This window comes from Callorhinus ursinus, unplaced genomic scaffold, assembly GCF_003265705.2.
Source record: "Callorhinus ursinus isolate GAN/ISIS: 27379988/994484 unplaced genomic scaffold, GSC_fseal_2.0 scaffold37, whole genome shotgun sequence".
NCBI lineage: Eukaryota > Metazoa > Chordata > Mammalia > Carnivora > Otariidae > Callorhinus > Callorhinus ursinus.
The window spans coordinates 11,709,488-11,726,981 of NW_027397099.1; the positions used below are offsets into that span (position 1 = coordinate 11,709,488).

A 17,494-nucleotide genomic window follows, 5' to 3' on the forward strand; every position below is an offset into this window, starting at 1 on the left:
ATAAATAGGAGTTTAAACTTATGTTAATCAGGGAAACAAGAGCACAAACAAAGCACAAAGGTTACGAACTGTTTAAGAAAGAGTAAATATTTTAACTAAACATTGGAGGGTGTCCTTTAGAGCCTGATATAGCAGGAAATTAGGCAGGAACCATTTATCAGGGTCCCATGAGAGGAAAAGATTTTGCAAGGCAACCCAAAGGGTGTGTAACCCTAATGGGTACAATTCAAAGAGCACTAAAAGGGCTGACGGCCTTCGATGCATTATATAAAACTCACTCTGACTACAGCATGGAGAATTCATTGAGAAGAGAGAGAAATGAGAATGACTCAAGAGGCAATGAAAGTAGATATTCTTATCTATTTACGTTGTCCAGTATCCAAAATTCCCTCCCACTCTCATTTTAGAGAAATTCCCTTTCTGTAAATAGTCCAAAGATGGAGTACATCCCTTCCTGATCCAGAATCTTCCTCCTTTTTATCCCACTGCAAGTCAGAGCTCAAGTTTAACATAAGCTTAGCCACTGAGATGCTTCCACCTGCACTCTGAATCTGAAATGAGCAAGGCACATACTGTTAAAGGAGCAATTAAGATCCTTTCTCAACTAATGGGGAATCATGGAAGCAGTGTGGTGGGAATATACCATTGGTGGTGGTACCTGCAGCTCGAGAGTACTTTTGGAAGATCATTGTTCTGCCCTCTAACTTACCCAGGCTTTCAGCATCTTAACAGTTTCAGGCAACAGACACCATTTGTCTAAATTCTTTTTTTTTTTTTCTTAATGTGGACAATATTGCTTTCTGTTGCTTGTACCCATGAGCCAGGAGTAAAGGAAAGTCCCCTGCAATGCAGCAGCAATATAAAACAAGGGGCATATTTGTAGCACAGGTTCAAAGTAAAATAGACCAGATGACATGGCTACCTGTGTACATTATAAGCATGACATGCAATACTATATCATTCTGAAAACTACACATAGCTTTCTTAATCCTTGTTCTTTCTCAGTCTTATACACTGAATAGGGCCATGTTTAAAGGCTTCCATTGTATCCAATGGATGTTGCTTCTTCATGGTGCTCCATGTGCTTTTCCTCAACACAGGTTCTAGTAACCTACATCTGATTCCTGGTGGTAAGAGTGGTAGGTGGCTCTCCATGAAATGCTAAGAACTATGTGAATGTATGTGAATATAAAATTGGTTAGCTAGGAGATTTCACTGGAAAACAGGAGGGCAAACATGTGGCAAAGAAATCTTGGAGACTGGTTGACTGCACTGCAATGTTCATGCTGTGGAATAGTGAAGGAAGGATAAATAAGTGAACAGATAGAAAAACCAACCACACTGGGTTGTGACTACTCAGAACTTTAATGGTCCCAGACCATTGGAGAGCCATTCCAGAACTTTGCCTGGCCTGTGCAGTTGAGCACTTTGCTTCTCCCCTCACCACACTCCCCCACCCCAACCACTGCAAACTGATTCAATAGTCCTCACAGGTTTGATGGGCAGATTCTCAACCACCTTACCTACTCTCCAGGCAATGGTGATTTGGGGAGGAGACAAAGGAACCTTTTAGAATAAGAGCTAAAGATTTATTTCCAAAGGCTCTGCAGAAACCTAAAAAAGGTTCAGACCTTTGCAACTGTGCACAAAGCAGACAGAGCATGAGTGAGTACTAGTCTAGTCTAGCCTGTTCGTGGCCCTACTAAGTAGCACACTGGCACAAGCTAGAACTATAGGGAATATGTTATAAATTTTGCTGACCTCCTCTCTCATCTTCAACATCGTCCTTTGCATTTAGTTAATACTAAGTTCCAAGAACTATGCTAAGCCCTTTTATATGCATTATCTTGTAGAATCCTCAAAATATTCCTAGGAGTTGAAATTATTATTGTCTCCATTTCATGCATAAGTAAGCTGAAGCCAAGTTTGACTCCACAGCCCATCTTTTTTTCTTTTTCTAATTTTATGACAGGGTCATCTAAGGTAACAGATTATTAAATTGTCCTAGGAAGAGTCAACTCTTTACTTCTGAGAGTATTTATGACACAGAACGAAAAACCAAGTTTCTCTTTCACTCTCATGATTTTTTCAATCATACACTTTCAGAGAAATGAGAAGATGGAAAGCTATCATTGTCTGAAAAAGAATATTCTACTTTAGACTCTAGAGTCTTTCCTCCAGTCAATATTCCCAGGCAAAATCACTAGCAAACAACGTATCATTTGAGAGACTTGTGATACCTTTAACAGAGTTTACTACAATGAATACAATCTTCCTTCAAAATAAAAACTTAATTTGAAATGGACTTCAAAACTGCATTTAGTCTTGCAGACCTAGTGTCTCTGGTTTAACATATGTTATCTTATTCCCAGGAAAAGGTTCACATCTTCTACACTCTATCTGTGAGGACAAGAAGGTAAGGAACCTAAAGGAGGAAGTCTAATATTAGAGACGGATGCAGAATGGAGTTCCAATCCTGTTAGTCTAATATTATTAAAATCACTATTCTTAAACAGAATAAATGTATTAGCCTACATGCTCATGCAGACATAACAAATAGCTCCAAAACGCTTTGTAAAGCACATCTACGGAAGTAATGTACTCTGTAATGGTGATGGAGCTCATCGCCATCAGTCATGTGGCATGTTCATGAAGGACATCCAAATTTTAATTAGCTTATGCTAAACAGCTTTAGTATCAATTTAGGTGAAATGCGACACTTGGTAAAATTGTTTGGATAGCCGCTAGGAATAATAACTCATAGAGCAGAATCACCAAGAGAATACTGTTTCATCAAAGGACACTGATTCTGATAGAAATCAGGAAAACATCTGGAAACAGGACAGGGGAAAGAATAAAAAGAGAAATCATTTGCAAATACAGAGGTAACAATTTGCTGTCCCTTCAGTGTGAGCAAATTAAAGGCATCAATCTCCCATGTGAAAGAAAATAATTACCACTCTAAATAATCTCACACATACCAGACACACATATATTCATCATATTTGCAATAAATGTGATCGTATAAAGACATACTATACTGTGAGTTCTGCAAGAATAGCTAATGTATTATATTCATATTTCTATTAATCATGATGCTTTGGACAATAATATGCTCCCCACTGAGGATTTCACATGTGCAAAAAGCCTAGGCTTTGCACCCAGAGAGGGCAAAATTCAAATTGTGGTTGTACCGCTAGTTACCAGGAATATATGGTTTGGGACAAGTTACTTCACTCTTCTGGTCTTAATTCATAAAAGTCTCACCGTTGTTGGTAATAATCAAGAAGAAGAAAGCAAATGGCATTGTCTCTGCTTTAATAAGTTCTGTATAAATTAAAACAGTACATGGAAAATAATTATGCTTAAAGATGAAAAGTGTACACACGTGTGAATGTGCACCATGTTCTGCATCAGTGTGCCCAGTCTGTTTTTATTACGTACAGACTGTGAGAATAGTGCAACCCCAATTATTTCTCTACAGGATGATTTTCTCCATCTGGAAAATGAGATAATAATACTATTGATCTAATTTTGTATGTGTATGTGGAGTGATTGAGGTATATGCCATTTTTATTCTAAATATCTCTATTTTTGGGTAATTCTATAGTAACCCGAAGTTCAAGGAATATTTTAAACTTGCCTGTAGGTGAGTTCTTGGGTGAGGAATCCACTTCTTGAATGCAGCAGATGTTTAATAAATAGATCAGATGCTAGGGGGGAAAATGATAAAAAGATGAAAAGATTTTGTGGCTGTCTTGAAAAGCTCAGAGTTACTAGAAGATCTAGCATACCAGAGTACAACAATTACCAAAATATTCATGATCAACGTGCTATGGAGGCACACAACAAAGGCCTTTGACGTGGGTTCAACTAAAGATTAGGTATTTTCAAGGCAGGGAGTAACATTCAGAAACTGTTCTCCAGCAGAGAACATTCCGGTATTCTCATGAGATTACAAAATTGGGTTTGACTAGATAGGTGGATGTGCGCAGTACTAAGGCTGAAAATTAGGTAGAGCAGGTTTGAAAGGGTAATTTTTTATTGTGGTAAAAACACTTAACATTTGACCTAGCTTCTTACAATTTTAGGTGTGCAGTACACTATTGTTAACTACAGACATAATATGGTAGAGCAGATCTCTAGGATTTACTCATCTTGTAGAACTGAAAATTTATACCCATGGCCCAATGTCTTTCCATTTGTCATTCATCCCCAACCCCTGGCAACCACCATTCTACTCTTTGCTTCTGTTCATCTGAATACTTCAGGTATCTCATGTAAGTGGAATCATGTAGTATTTGTCCTTCTGGGACTGGCTTATTCCACTTAGCATAGAGTCTTCAAGGTTCACCCAAGCAATTGCATATGACAGGATTTCCTTCTTTTCAAGGCTGAATAATATTCAATTGTATGAACATACTACATTTTCTTTCTTCATTCATTGGTTGAAGGACATTCAGGTTGTTTCCATATCTCGACTATAGTGAATAGAATGTAAAATGTTTTACATGGTATGGGGGGTGCTCAAAATATTAAAAATGAAAGGCATTGGTTTTGTGTTGTTGTTAAAGATTTTATTGATTTATTTGAGAGAAAGAGTGAGCGAGAGAGAGCATGAACAGGGGCAGAGGGAGAGGGAGAAGCAGGGAGCCTGAAGAGGGGCTCGATCCCAGGACCCTGAGATCATGACCTGAGCTGAAGGCAGACGCTTAACTGACTGAGCCACCCAGGTGCCCCTAAATGAAGGGAATTGTTAAGGAGCTTTTTGTTGTTTTGTTCTCTGTAGCTTCCTCTTTATCTGTTGGGTAAGAGCAAGAGAAAAAGAGAGCAAGCAAGAGAGGAGAGAGATAAGGAAAACAATGACAGAAAGAATGAGAGGGAAAGAGAGAATGTCAAGAATAGGGAGAAGGAGAGAGAGGCAGAGAATGAATGAATAATGCCTAATTCATATTTGGATCATCACTGCATAAGCACATCAGGTTCGTGAGTTTAAGCTGCAGCTGAACTTCTTCTCAGCCATGGGAACACGGACAGGTCTCACGTTCTCTGTGCTTCAGTTTACCCACCCCTAATGAGGGTTTAACAATTGTACTTCCACGTCCTCTTTGGATGATCACACGAGGTAAAGCCAGTCCATTAGTTCCGTGATGCAATTTAGTCTTTACAAGGTCTTTTTCTCAGATGCTATTATTATTCTACACCTGCTTGGGCATATTTTGTAATGGCAGAGACCAGCCAAAGTATCTATCAAAGGTTTTCTTTTGCCTGCATAAGGAGTTAAAATATGACCACTGAGACTGCCTGCTGAGACAATCAAAATGAATATTTACTTAGGCTAGTAATGATCAATGTCTTCTGAGTAATATGGAAATTGAGTTCAACACTCAGAATAAAGCCGAGGCTCTGAAACTAAGGAAAACAGTATTAGCTAATGTACTCCCCCACATAATTGCTTGTCTTCTGCTGCAATTTTCACAATGCAGGGATCATTTATGTGCACTTATACATTTTACTGTTGACTGCATGGCTGTACAACACGTCGGGGAAAAAGGAAGCCACAGTAATAAGAATTCATCAAACATCCACAATTGCTCCTTAAAAAAAAAAAGAAAGAAAGAAAAAGCCTCTAAGGAGAGTCTTAACACCAAACCCATTTATGAGCTGTCAGAAACTGTCAAAGACAAAGCCTGGAAACTGGAATTGGGGCTGGGTTCAGCTCTTGCCTCAACTGCCAACTATTCGGGGCTCCTAAGCAAATTACTTCATAAAATGTCAAGGGGGAAGAAAAGAGCAAGGAGAAAAGTGTTATACTCACTGTTGCACACAGGAGTTAAGGAACACCTCTTTAATAGGTCACTGCCTCTTTCTGTGAAACAGGGAGCCCTAATCCATAGAAGACGGACTTGGAAGGTTTGCTTCAGACCTGTTTGGGGAACATGATCCCTCATAAGGTCCCCAAACCAAAGGCTTCTGAAGATTCTCAAGACAGGCTGGCATCAGATAGATAAGGGGTCTGGAGCACAGCTGTTTACTGCTCCCCACCCCTAACTTATTCAGATGGAACAGTTAGGTATTATTGGGCATTACTGTTAAAAATTATTTAACAAAGATAGCAGAGTACCTCCTCTTTACAACTATTACATCGTATGTGCCCAGAAAGGCTGCCCAAAAATTCGGTCCTGAGCCACTTTAGGACAGAAAGTTTCAAGGCACAGGAAGGGCAAAAGGACGTTTTACTGTTGCTGATTCATTCATATGACAGGATTCTTTCATAGGTTGGACCCCACTGAATTAGTGACTCATCCTAACAAAAGGCATCCTATTTCACAGTCTTGCCAGTAGCACAGGGTAGGTGAAACACAGAAGGACCAAAAAAACCCCAAACCAAAAAAAAAAAACAAAAAACAAAAAACAAAAAACAAAACAAAACAAAAAAAACTGTAAGAAGGAAAGCTTTTCTTTTCATTTTTTTTATGTTTTTGTTTATCCTGTACCTGGTTCCCTATGAACAAATAAACCCATTAATGTAGAGCATTATGATTATTTAGAAAAAAAAAGCATGTAAATTAAAAGAAAATCATTTTAGATGTCAGGCAATCCTTAGCAATAAAACTAATTTAAAAATATTTTTTCTTGGCACATGGCAGCAAGCAATGAAGGACTGTGACCCCTGAAAGAGAGAAAACAAATGAGGTGAGCCCTAAGATTGTCCCTGTTTAATGCCTAGGGACAGTTTTGTCGGCTGTGGTGCAGTACGAAGAAACTCAGTCAAAGCCCAGAGGATTCTATGACTTGAGGAGATACAACTGAGAGACTTAGGAGGCCAACACAGAGAGGGGTGTGCACAGAACAGAGTATTAGAGAGAAGAATTTACCAAGACTGAGAACTCCAGAGGTCACAGAGGGTCCCCCTCAAGAATTTAGCAGGAACTGATCAGAACACGTGTGGGGATTTTACCCAAACCAAAGGGAAGTATCTGACAAGACCAGAAGAAACGGTATGCAGTAGACACACAAAGTCAGGAATAGTGCCTGCTGCAAGACTAGAAAAATCTTCTAATTCACTGGGTATTGGTAGAGAGGCCATGCTTCAGTTGTGTGTGGGTGTGTGTGTGGCGGGGGGAGTTCTAGTTTCGGCAAACATAGGAGGAAAAGGTATGCGCATATACTAACCCAGGTATATACACAGATCCATAAACATCTCTATACGGAACCATTAAAATCTATAGTAAGCTAAAAATGAGCCCATAGACTTTCTAACTCTGTATCATTAAACAAGGTCATTCTAGCCTTTCCCCTGGGTTGTCTGTAACCTCCCACTCCAACAGTGAGAAATCTGGCTGATACCACATTACAGCTAATTGTTCTATTCCACTAGACATGCAATGGTTTCAGGACTGTTAATTGTACCCCCACGGCGGGGGGGAAATTATCAACTAGAGTTACAGTGCATATGTAGAATTCCTATAACCACCAGTTTCTGTAAGTAAGTTATGTAGAGTTCCTATAACCACCAGTTTCACAGACTTTATTCATTTCCAAAGTTACTTAGGTCAACGCCTTTTCCCACAACCACTTCAGTGAGATTGTTTTACACATTGTAATACATTTAGAATCAGTTGTAATAGTCTGCATTTTTTTTTCAGCAACAGTATTTTTATTTGTAAATCATGCAAAGGCCTATGAAATAGGTTTTCTTAGAACAGACCCATCTTGGCTAACTCAGTGGCACAATTCAAAAGTGAAAAATTAAGATATATTCTTTGTACAGAAGAGTCTTTAATAAACCCAAGGAATGTTTTCCACCAAGATACAAACTAGACCCTAGTTTTGCACACAAAGGCTGATGACTTTTATCACACACCAAGATTTGCTTTAATAGTTAAGGGACAGCAGTCAGGCTAGCAAAAAGTCACCAAGACAACAGAACATTTCCATGAGAGTAGTCATTTATTAACTGGCCAGATTACAAAAATAATCATGGTAGATACCTTAGTTCATCCTTCTAATAAGCCTATTGATCTGGTCTTCCCTGTTACCAGCATCTCCACCTTCTACAAAATGGGTGGTCTTTTTCTTCATTCCCCCTCGTGGAGAAGATAATTTGAAGGGCCATAAAAAGTTGTTTGCTTCTTTGAAACGTTTTCCAACAGTATAGATCTCGTGAATCAGATCCTCCATGCAGATGATGCCATATTTACCAAGAGATCGGGCAATCAATGTGTTATCTGTCAGGGCAATTCACTTCTTGTTGATTTTGCCATAACCACGCTTGTAGATCAATTCATTCACCGACTTCAGATTTGGGTACCCCCATGCTATATAAGGTTCCACAATCCTTAGCATGTTAACTGAAGCCTTGTTGAGCTTGACAAAGGTGCCATTGAAGATCTGGCGAAGGCGAAGAAGCTGCAACACCTTTCGAACCTTTGGGCTCACACCATTGATACCTCTGATCCTGATGACAAATGCCAATTTGGGTTCCGCAGGTATGTAGAAGTTGCCAGCTTTTCTTGCCATCCTTGCCATTCGAATCTCAGTTCTGTACATCTGCCTATATTCCTTGTGGTAATGCTTAGCTTTTTCATAGATGAGCTTCCTTCTTGCCTTTCGAAGCATCTTCTGAGCAAACTTCTTCCTCAGACGCTTGATCTTCAACTTTGCGAAATTCCTTCGCTTCTTCTTAAGGGTTTCTGGCACAGCAGGAACATTCTTTTTCTTCTCTTCTGCACCCTCCATGTTGACAGCCGGAAAAAGAGCAATAGTCTGCATTTCATCCTGGGATTGCCTGTATCCTAAAAGATTTTTTTTTTTTAATTTGCTTTCATTAAGGTTTAATCTTTAGGCTGTAAATTTCTATGAGTTTTGACAAATGTATAGCATCTTATATCCACCATTATGGTATCATTCAGAATAGTTTCCCTGCACTAAAAACTGACACCTTTATAATATCATGATGCCTTTTTTTTTTAATCCCTAATAGCTTTCCTTGTTCTGAAGCTTGCTTTGCCTGAGGTTAATAAAACTACTTGAACTTTTTTAAATTACAGGGAGATGTGTGGAAGTGTTCAATTACTATATTGTATACCTGAAACTGAAACAATATATGTTAACTACCTGTAATTAAAATTAAAAAAAATTAAAATTCATGTTATGTTAACATGGTGAATATCAATCTTATCATATTTATTTTATTTTTTTTACGATTTTGTTTATTTGACACAGAGAGACACAGTGAGAGAGGGAACACAAGCAGGGGGAGTGGGAGAGCGAGAAGCAGGCTTCCCACTGAGCAGGGAGCCCAATGCGGGGCTCGATCCAGGGACCCTGGGACCACAACCCAAGCCAAAGGCAGATGCCCAATGACTGAGCCACCCAGGCACCCCTTAGTCATCACATTTAAAGTGCATGTTTTATATACCACATACGTTTGGGACATTTAAAAAAATCTATTCTGACAATCTCTGACTTTCAGTTCAAGCACTTGGATCGTTCACATTTAAAGTGACTGTCACTATAGTGGAATCAATATCTACCATGTTTGTAACTAGTGATTCCTAAATATGTTACTTCTTTCTTTTTCTTCTGCTTTGAGAATCTTATATGACTCCATTATATCTCCTTTCTTAGCATATCAATTGTACTTCTTTTCAACATTTTTTTAAAGGTTTTATTTATTTTTTATTTATTTATTTGAGAGAGAGAGAGAGAGAGAGAAACAGCATGAGAGGGGAGAAGGTCAGAGGGAGAAGCAGACTCGCTGCTGAGCAGGGAGCCCGATGCGGGACTCGATCCCGGGACTCCGGGATCATGACCCGAGCCGAAGGCAGTTGCCTAACCAACTGAGCCACCCAGGCGCCCTTCTTTTCAACATTTTTAGTGATTTCATTAGAATAACAATATACCTTTTTAATCCAACTTCAAATAACACCACACTAACAGAACTGTTTTGTTTCTCCTGACAGTCCACTGACTTTGCTATCATTTATTTAACTTATACATATACTATAATTCCCCCATTGTTACTTTCATATCTTTAAGCAATTTTCAAAACGGAAGAGAAAAAAAGTAAATTTTTTTTAATTTTTTATTGTTATGTTAATCACCATATATTACATCATTTGTTTTGGTGTAGTGTTCCATGATTCATTGTTTGTTCATAACACCCAGTGCTCCACGCAGAATGTGCCCTCTTTAATACCCATCACTAGGCTAACCCATCCCCCTACCCTCCTCCCCTCTAGAACCCTCAGTTTGTTTTTCAGAGTCCATCATCTCTCCTGGTTCGTCTCCCCCTCTGACTTACTTTTAAAGAAGATTTTATTTATTTATTTGAGAGTGAGAGAGAGAGCGAGCGAGAGCAAGAGAGAGCATGAATGGTGGGGAAGGACAGAGAGAGAGGAAGAAGCAGACTCCCCGCTGAGCAGGGAGCCTGATGGGGGGCTTGATCCCAGGACCCTGGGATCATAACCTGAGCCAAAGGAGGATGCTTAACTGACTGAGCCACTCAGGTGCCCCAAAAGTAAATATTTTATTTTACCTTCATTTATTCTTTCTCCAACACTCTCCCTTTGTGTAGGTAGGTCTGAGTCTCTAACCTGTATAATTTTCCTTTGCCTGAGGAACTTCTTTTAACATTTATTGTAGGTAAATTCTGCTGGCAATGAATTCCCCCATTTTACATCTGTCTGAGAGTCTTTATTTCTCTTCTATTTCTGGAAGATAGTTTTGCTGGATATAGAATTCTGTTTTGTTGGTTTTCTGCTTTCCATGCTCTAAGTATGTCATTTTCTTTCCTCTCTTTATTTTCATAATGTCTACAACTCTTATCCTTGTTCCTCTGTAAATAAGGTGTTCTACCCACCCACCCACGCCTTCTTTAAATTTTCTATGGTTGTCTGCAATTTGAATGTAATATACCTTGTATGGGTTTTTCTTTCTTTTTTTCTTTTCCTTGAATTTTTTTTTCACTTGAGTTTGGGCAAGTTTTATTGACCTGTTTTCTAGTTCACTGATTCTTTCCAGGTAATGCTGAGTCTACTGATAAACACATTGAATGCATTCTTCATTTCTGTTACAGTGATTTGCGATTTTTAGATTTCCTTTTGACTCTTTTTGTTTTCACATCTTTTCTCATATTTTTGATCTATTCTTGAATATTTTCTACTTTTGCCATTATAATGCTTAACTTACTACTTACAGCTCTTTTAAATTCCCAGGCTGATTATTCTAACATGGTCATAGCGAAGTTTGCTCCTGAGGCTTGCTTGCTGTAGCTACAGGTAGAGAGGCTTATAAGACTGTTCTTTCTTACCTTTTGGACTTTTTTTTTTTTTTTTTTTTTTTAACCAGGGAACTGGAGTAAATAGCCCTTTAATGTGAGGATTTATGTATTTCTGTTAATCTGGCTATAAGTTTATAAATTGGCCAATCTGCTATAGCTGTGTATCACAGATGCCTCAAAGTCCTCTGATTTCCTTGTTTTTGCCTTATTCTTGGACTTCCCTAAGTACTCCTTCTCAGAGAGGTTATATGCTTTGCCACTCTATCACAGCTGTATCTCCTGTTACAGGAGCCCAGCTGGTGCGGTAGTAAAGTGTGGAAATCAGTAGCATTCTATAATCCTTCAGTTAAATCTTACTTCTTAAATGTGGCTGTGCCTTGATGTATGACCTTCACAAATGTATCTGTGGTGTTACAGGTTTTTGTTTGTTCATTTCCCGTGTTCCCTGCTATCTTCCTTGGCTGTAATGTTTTCAACATATTTTCTTGAAACCCTGATACTAGCTGACTAGTTTGTCCTGTCGGATGAGACAGGAAAGCCATGGGGTCTGGATAGGGAGGATGTCCCTTCTCCCAGCAGAGATACAGTTCTGCCAAAGTCTTGCAGCTGAAGAGTAAGCCTTTGTGGTGAAGAAGGCTCTGAGTATATCTTACAAAGATTACACTTCCCACTACGGTACATGAGCCACAAGGGAATCCTTCTTGGTTTTTCACTATGAGAATCTGGAAATAAAATCCACAGAAGTGTGGAGGTCTTTCTAAAACTGTGCCCCCCATGAGATTATCACTACCACCCTAGTCCACATTCAGCTCCCAGCAACTGGTCAAAATGACCATTTAAATGATCCTATACCTTGGATGGCTCCAGCAATTCTGCTCCAGTTAAGCAGATATCCATTACTTTATCTCTCTGGAGAGTCTATCCCTCTGTATTTCAGGGTAGTGGTTTCCTCTGTGGCTTCATTTTGTCCTATGGGTCCAGGACAAATCATGAGATTTCAATTTGCCCAGGATTTCTTGTTGTAAGAATGGAAGTGAAGACATTGAGTTCTTTACAAGTTGGAACTAAAACAAGTTTCCTTTTTTCTTAAGATAGTTATTCTTGTATAAAGTCTGACATTGACAGTTTTTTTTCTTTCTCACAACTTCATAAATATACCCTTATAAAAACACTGATTTAAAAAATTCATTGCTTGTTTATTTCCCAAATCAATAACTACACTGTGAAAAAGAAGACAAGGGAACAAGGAAATTCTTCTTCACCATTTATGAAGAACGCATCTCCTCTTGAATCATCTATCCTTGCAACTCCATATAGAGACATTTAATGAATTGAATGGCTGAAATACCATTTTCTGAGGCTTAAGAAAAACAAGAAAAAGATGTGCGCTGGAGCAAAATTTTTGAAACTGAGATTTACTTTTGCTCTTCATTTTGTTTGTTTTCTTTTTAATAGACTCTATAACCACTTCCTGCCCTTATTTAATCCCCTCCTTTGGGGGAAATATACTTTGAACCACATGGACAGAGCTTATAATTGCCCATATATCTTTCAGTGAAGAGTAGGAATGCTGTGATTGGGGCCATTTGCTTCGTATTCATTCAGACATGCTAAGTCAACAGCTCTTGCAACTTTTGTACCAGGAAATACAACAAAATTTGTGCCTTATTTCATATTTTTATGGTCTTTTTAGTTTTTGGTCAGTGGCGCATCAAATAGTCATAAATCAAGAAAGGTTACATATTAACCTGCTCAATTAAATACCAAATAAATAAATAAATAAATAAACGAAACAATGTACATGCACGTGTGTGTGAATGCATGTGTGTGTTTTAAATATGTGTTTTAGATAACAACTGGTAAGAAGCACTGAAAGTTTTCTAAATGTGTTACATAGATAGTAGAGTAGTTATATTGACTTTTTTAGAAAAAAAGTATAGAATTAATGAAGGACATGACCACAAGATTAGGAGATGATTTGGGCACCTGGGTGGCTCTGATTAAGCGTCTGCCTTTGGCTCAGGTCATGATCCCAGGGTCCCGGGATCGAGTCCCGCATCGGGCTCCCTGCTCCTTGGGAGCCTGCTTCTCTCTCTGCTTCTCTCTCTCTCTCTCTCTCTCCTTCTGTCTCTCATGAATAAATAAATAAAATCTTTTAAAAAAAAGATTAGGAGATGATTTAACTTTTGTCTCTCTCTTATTTCACATATGTGATAATACTGCAGTAAGATTTTAAAATTTTGGCCCTAACTGTTTCATCTATATACACCAATACAGAGGGAAATACTCAATAAAAATGAGTTCCATGAACTGCAGTCTTGATGACACATGCGATTTTGAGGCCTCTCACTTAAAATTGGCAATTTGGCTTCCAAGTCTTTTCCTGCTATTCTGTTGAATTCACATAATATCTGACTCCCTCCTTTACTTCTCTTAGGGCTTGTCTAATAAAAAAAAAAAAAAAATGAAGAACCTTGTCCAAGACCACAATACAGGAAAATTATAAAACTCCTAGACATTCAGGTTAATGTAAGTAAATGATGGACATCTTAGTTCGTTTAGACAATGATTCAGGTAAATGATAGAACATCTAGTTGGCTTACAGAACCCCAAACTCATCCTCTTTCTACATTAAGGTATCATGTCCTTGCTTTTGAGCTTATGTTTAGATTATTCAGTGTTCGCTGCTGTTGCTATGGCATGGTATTAAAAAACTATGGCCATACCTTAAATTTCTACTTCTGTTTTTCAATTCAATGCATAAATTAAAATTTTTAAAAAATCATTAAATTTGAAATTTGGAGCTTTCAGATGAAATTGAATTTATTTGGAAATCTACATAATAAACAAGGAATTTCCTTATAATTTGCCCAACAAATTATAAATCAAAGAGTGATTTATTTAGAAGGGTGCCTGGGTGGCTCAGTTGGTTAAGGAGTGATTTATTTAGAAATACAAAACCTATTAATATTATTTCTGGAAGCTAGTAAGTTCATTCAATTAGTTTGGGATACATTCTAAAAATGTAAGTTGTAATCCTTTTTTTTTTAAGTTAAGCTAGTCGAACTCTTATTAATTATTAGCAAGATTAACTATGCAAAAAGATTTATTAGACAATGATCAGGTTCTTACCAATCCATATAATTTTCTCAAAATATCAATAAGCTATTTAAGAGAATATCCTGAACTCTTTTATTATCTACCTCCAAAAGGAAAAAAAAATAAACATTGAGGTCAATTTAATTCTGGATTTGGAAAAGGAATAATTGTCATGTCATACTGAAAAAACAAAATGTGGAATCTAGTATTAGGCATAATATATTTTGAGTCTCAGCTTTTCCATTTAAATTGGAGGGAAATTTTTAAACTCTTTGAAATTCAGGATTCTAACTCTAAAAATGGAAATATAGTAACATCTATCTCAAAAGGCAGTTGCAGGAATGAAATGTGGTAATGTATGTCAAACACTTTATTTGGTGCCTTGCCCAGAGTGGACATCACATATCTTTACATAATCAGTTGATTATTCATTCATTCAATAAATACTTGTCAAATCTATAATGAACAAGCACTGCTCTAGGCACTGGGAGTAAGTAGTAAAGAAATCAGCTAAAATCCTGCTCTCAAAGAACTTCCATTCTAGAGGGGAGGCAAATGATAAATAACATAAATATGTGAAATATAGTGTGTTAGGTAGTGATAAGGACTAAGAAGAAAATACAAAGCAGGGAAGGGAAACATTAAATTTGAGAACAGAGCCAAATAAAATACAAGAAGGCAACTGAATTTAGTTTCTAACAAACTATACACTTTTTAAAAGTATCAGCATGTCTTGTGCAATGTTTATGCAATGTTAGGGCACACGTATGCTAAAACATTATGCTTCTTCACCTGAAATAAAAATTTAATTGTGCATCTTGTTTTTATTTACTAAATCTGGAAACCCTACTATGAACAGAAAGTTCAAATGAGATTGCAAGAGAAGGTGCCTTTGAGTGAAATCACTGAAAGAAATGAAGAAGCCAGGCAAGCATATCAGAGAACATTCTGAAAAGAGGAAAAAGAAAGTGCCAAGCCCAAAGTATGCTGGGTTGGAACATGGTGGCCAACATGGCTGGAGCTAGGAGAATAACACCAGGAGAAGAAAAGGTCACAGATAACAGGGTACCTGAAGCAATAAGGCTTTGTAGGTCAGAGAAAGGATTTTGTCTTTTATTCTGAGTGAGATGAAAAGCCACTGAAGGATTCTGAGCAGAGAACTGGCACAGTATTTCTTATGGTTTAATGGGATTACTCTGAATGCTTTTTCAGAGTGGTATCTCAGGGAGACAAAGACAGAAATGGAGAAGTCAGGTAGGAGGCTCTTAGAATAATTTAGGCAGGAGATGGTGGTGGCTTGAACCAGACGGGTGGCAGTTGGGGTAACGACCAGTGGTCAAAATCTCGATATATTTTGAAGACAGATGAGACAACATTTGTTTTTTTTTTCCTATTTTAGATTTTTTATTCTTATGTTAATCACCATACATTACATCACTAGTTTTTGATGTAGTGTTCCATGATTCATTGTTTGTGTATAACACCCAGTGCTCCATGCAGAATGTGCCCTCTTTGATACTCATCACCAGGCTAACCCATCCCCCACCCCCTCCCTTCTAGAACCCTCAGTTTGTTTTTCAGAGTCCATCGTGAGACAACATTTGTAATGGACTGAGAATGGAAAGTGAGAGAAAGACAGCAGTAGAGAAGGACTCCAAAATTTTTGGCCAGAGCCACTAATATTTATTTCATCTACCTTTTTTTGTATGTGGTGGAGGCCCAATGATATACATTATTTGGTAGAGAAAAACTGCATAATGGCTTTATGTTTTTGTCTGTTTTTATTAGGAGGGGAATATTTTTCTTCATGAAGAAATCAACCCCCCCCCCCAAAAAAAAAGATGTGGCTTGGGAAGAATGAAATAATGGGAAAAACATTTTTCAAGTCTTTGCCACAAAATCCCTTGTAGAAACAGACCACTTCTCAACACATACAAATATACAAATTAGCATTATAGTCAATAATAAGGAAACAAATATAGTTAAATCTAGGTGTTGTTACTGAATTTCCTTCCCCTTTCATTCCAACCACAGTTTACTGACTTTTTATTTTTTTATTTTTTGAGAGAGAGCGAGCAAGTCAGGGAAGGGCAAAGGGAAAGGGGCAAAGGTTGGGGATCAACATGGGGCTCGATCTCACAACCCTGAGAACATGATCATGATCTGAGCCAAAATCGAGAGTTGGGCACTTAACATATTGAGCCATGCAGTCACCCCATACTGACTTCTTTGAAGAAAACTCTTTGGTAAAAACATGCATCATTAAAGCCATGCTTTCCCTTGCAGGGAACAAAAGCTACTGAGAGCAAACATGGGCAGATTACTTAGCCCGGCCCGTGGCAAGGGCAGGGCAAGTCTACCTCCGGCAAAGACATTTGAGAATCACAGCAACAGGCCCCTCCCCCAGAAGATCGCAAGAACAGCCAGCCAAAACCAAGTTTACCGATCAATGAGAATGGCAGAACTCCAGGACTAAGGGAATACAGCACAAAGAATTCATGGCATTTTCCCCCCAGATTCTTTAGTCTTTCAAAGTTAATTTTTTTAATTTTCTTTTTTTTCTTTTCCTGTTTTTTTTTTGAATTTTTCTTTTTCCCTCTTTCAACCAACATCTTATCAATCCCTTTTTAAAAAATCTTTTATTTTTCATTTTTAGAGTCATATTTTATCCCTTCATAGTAGTTAACCTTATTTTTGGTATATACATAAGTTGTTCTCTCTTTAAAATTTTGGGATACAATTTCTTCTAACAGACCAAAATATACCCTAAATGTCTAGTGTATGTCTTTGTTCTAGTCTCCTACCTGATCATATTCTCTCCCTCTTTTTTTTAAATTTCTCTTCTTTCTTTTTTCAACCGTCCTATCTTGTCAATTCCTTGTATAAAAATGTTTTAAAATTTTCATCTCTACAGTCATATTCCATCACTTCATTGTATTTACCCTCATTTTTGTACATATATAAGCTTTCCTTTCTTTAAAATTTTGGGAGGCAGTTTCTTCTAACAACCAAAATATGCCCCAAATCTAGTCTATGGCACTGATCTATTCACCAGCCTGATCATATATATATATATATATATATATATATATATATATATATTTTTTT

The 17,494-nt window shown here is 37.7% G+C and overlaps 1 pseudogene; it reads right to left on the bottom strand.

Annotated features, from left to right (window-relative positions):
• Positions 1-7,643: 7,643 nt before the first annotated feature.
• Positions 7,644-8,742, bottom strand: LOC112837084 (large ribosomal subunit protein uL30 pseudogene; annotated as a pseudogene).
• Positions 8,743-17,494: the final 8,752 nt, after the last annotated feature.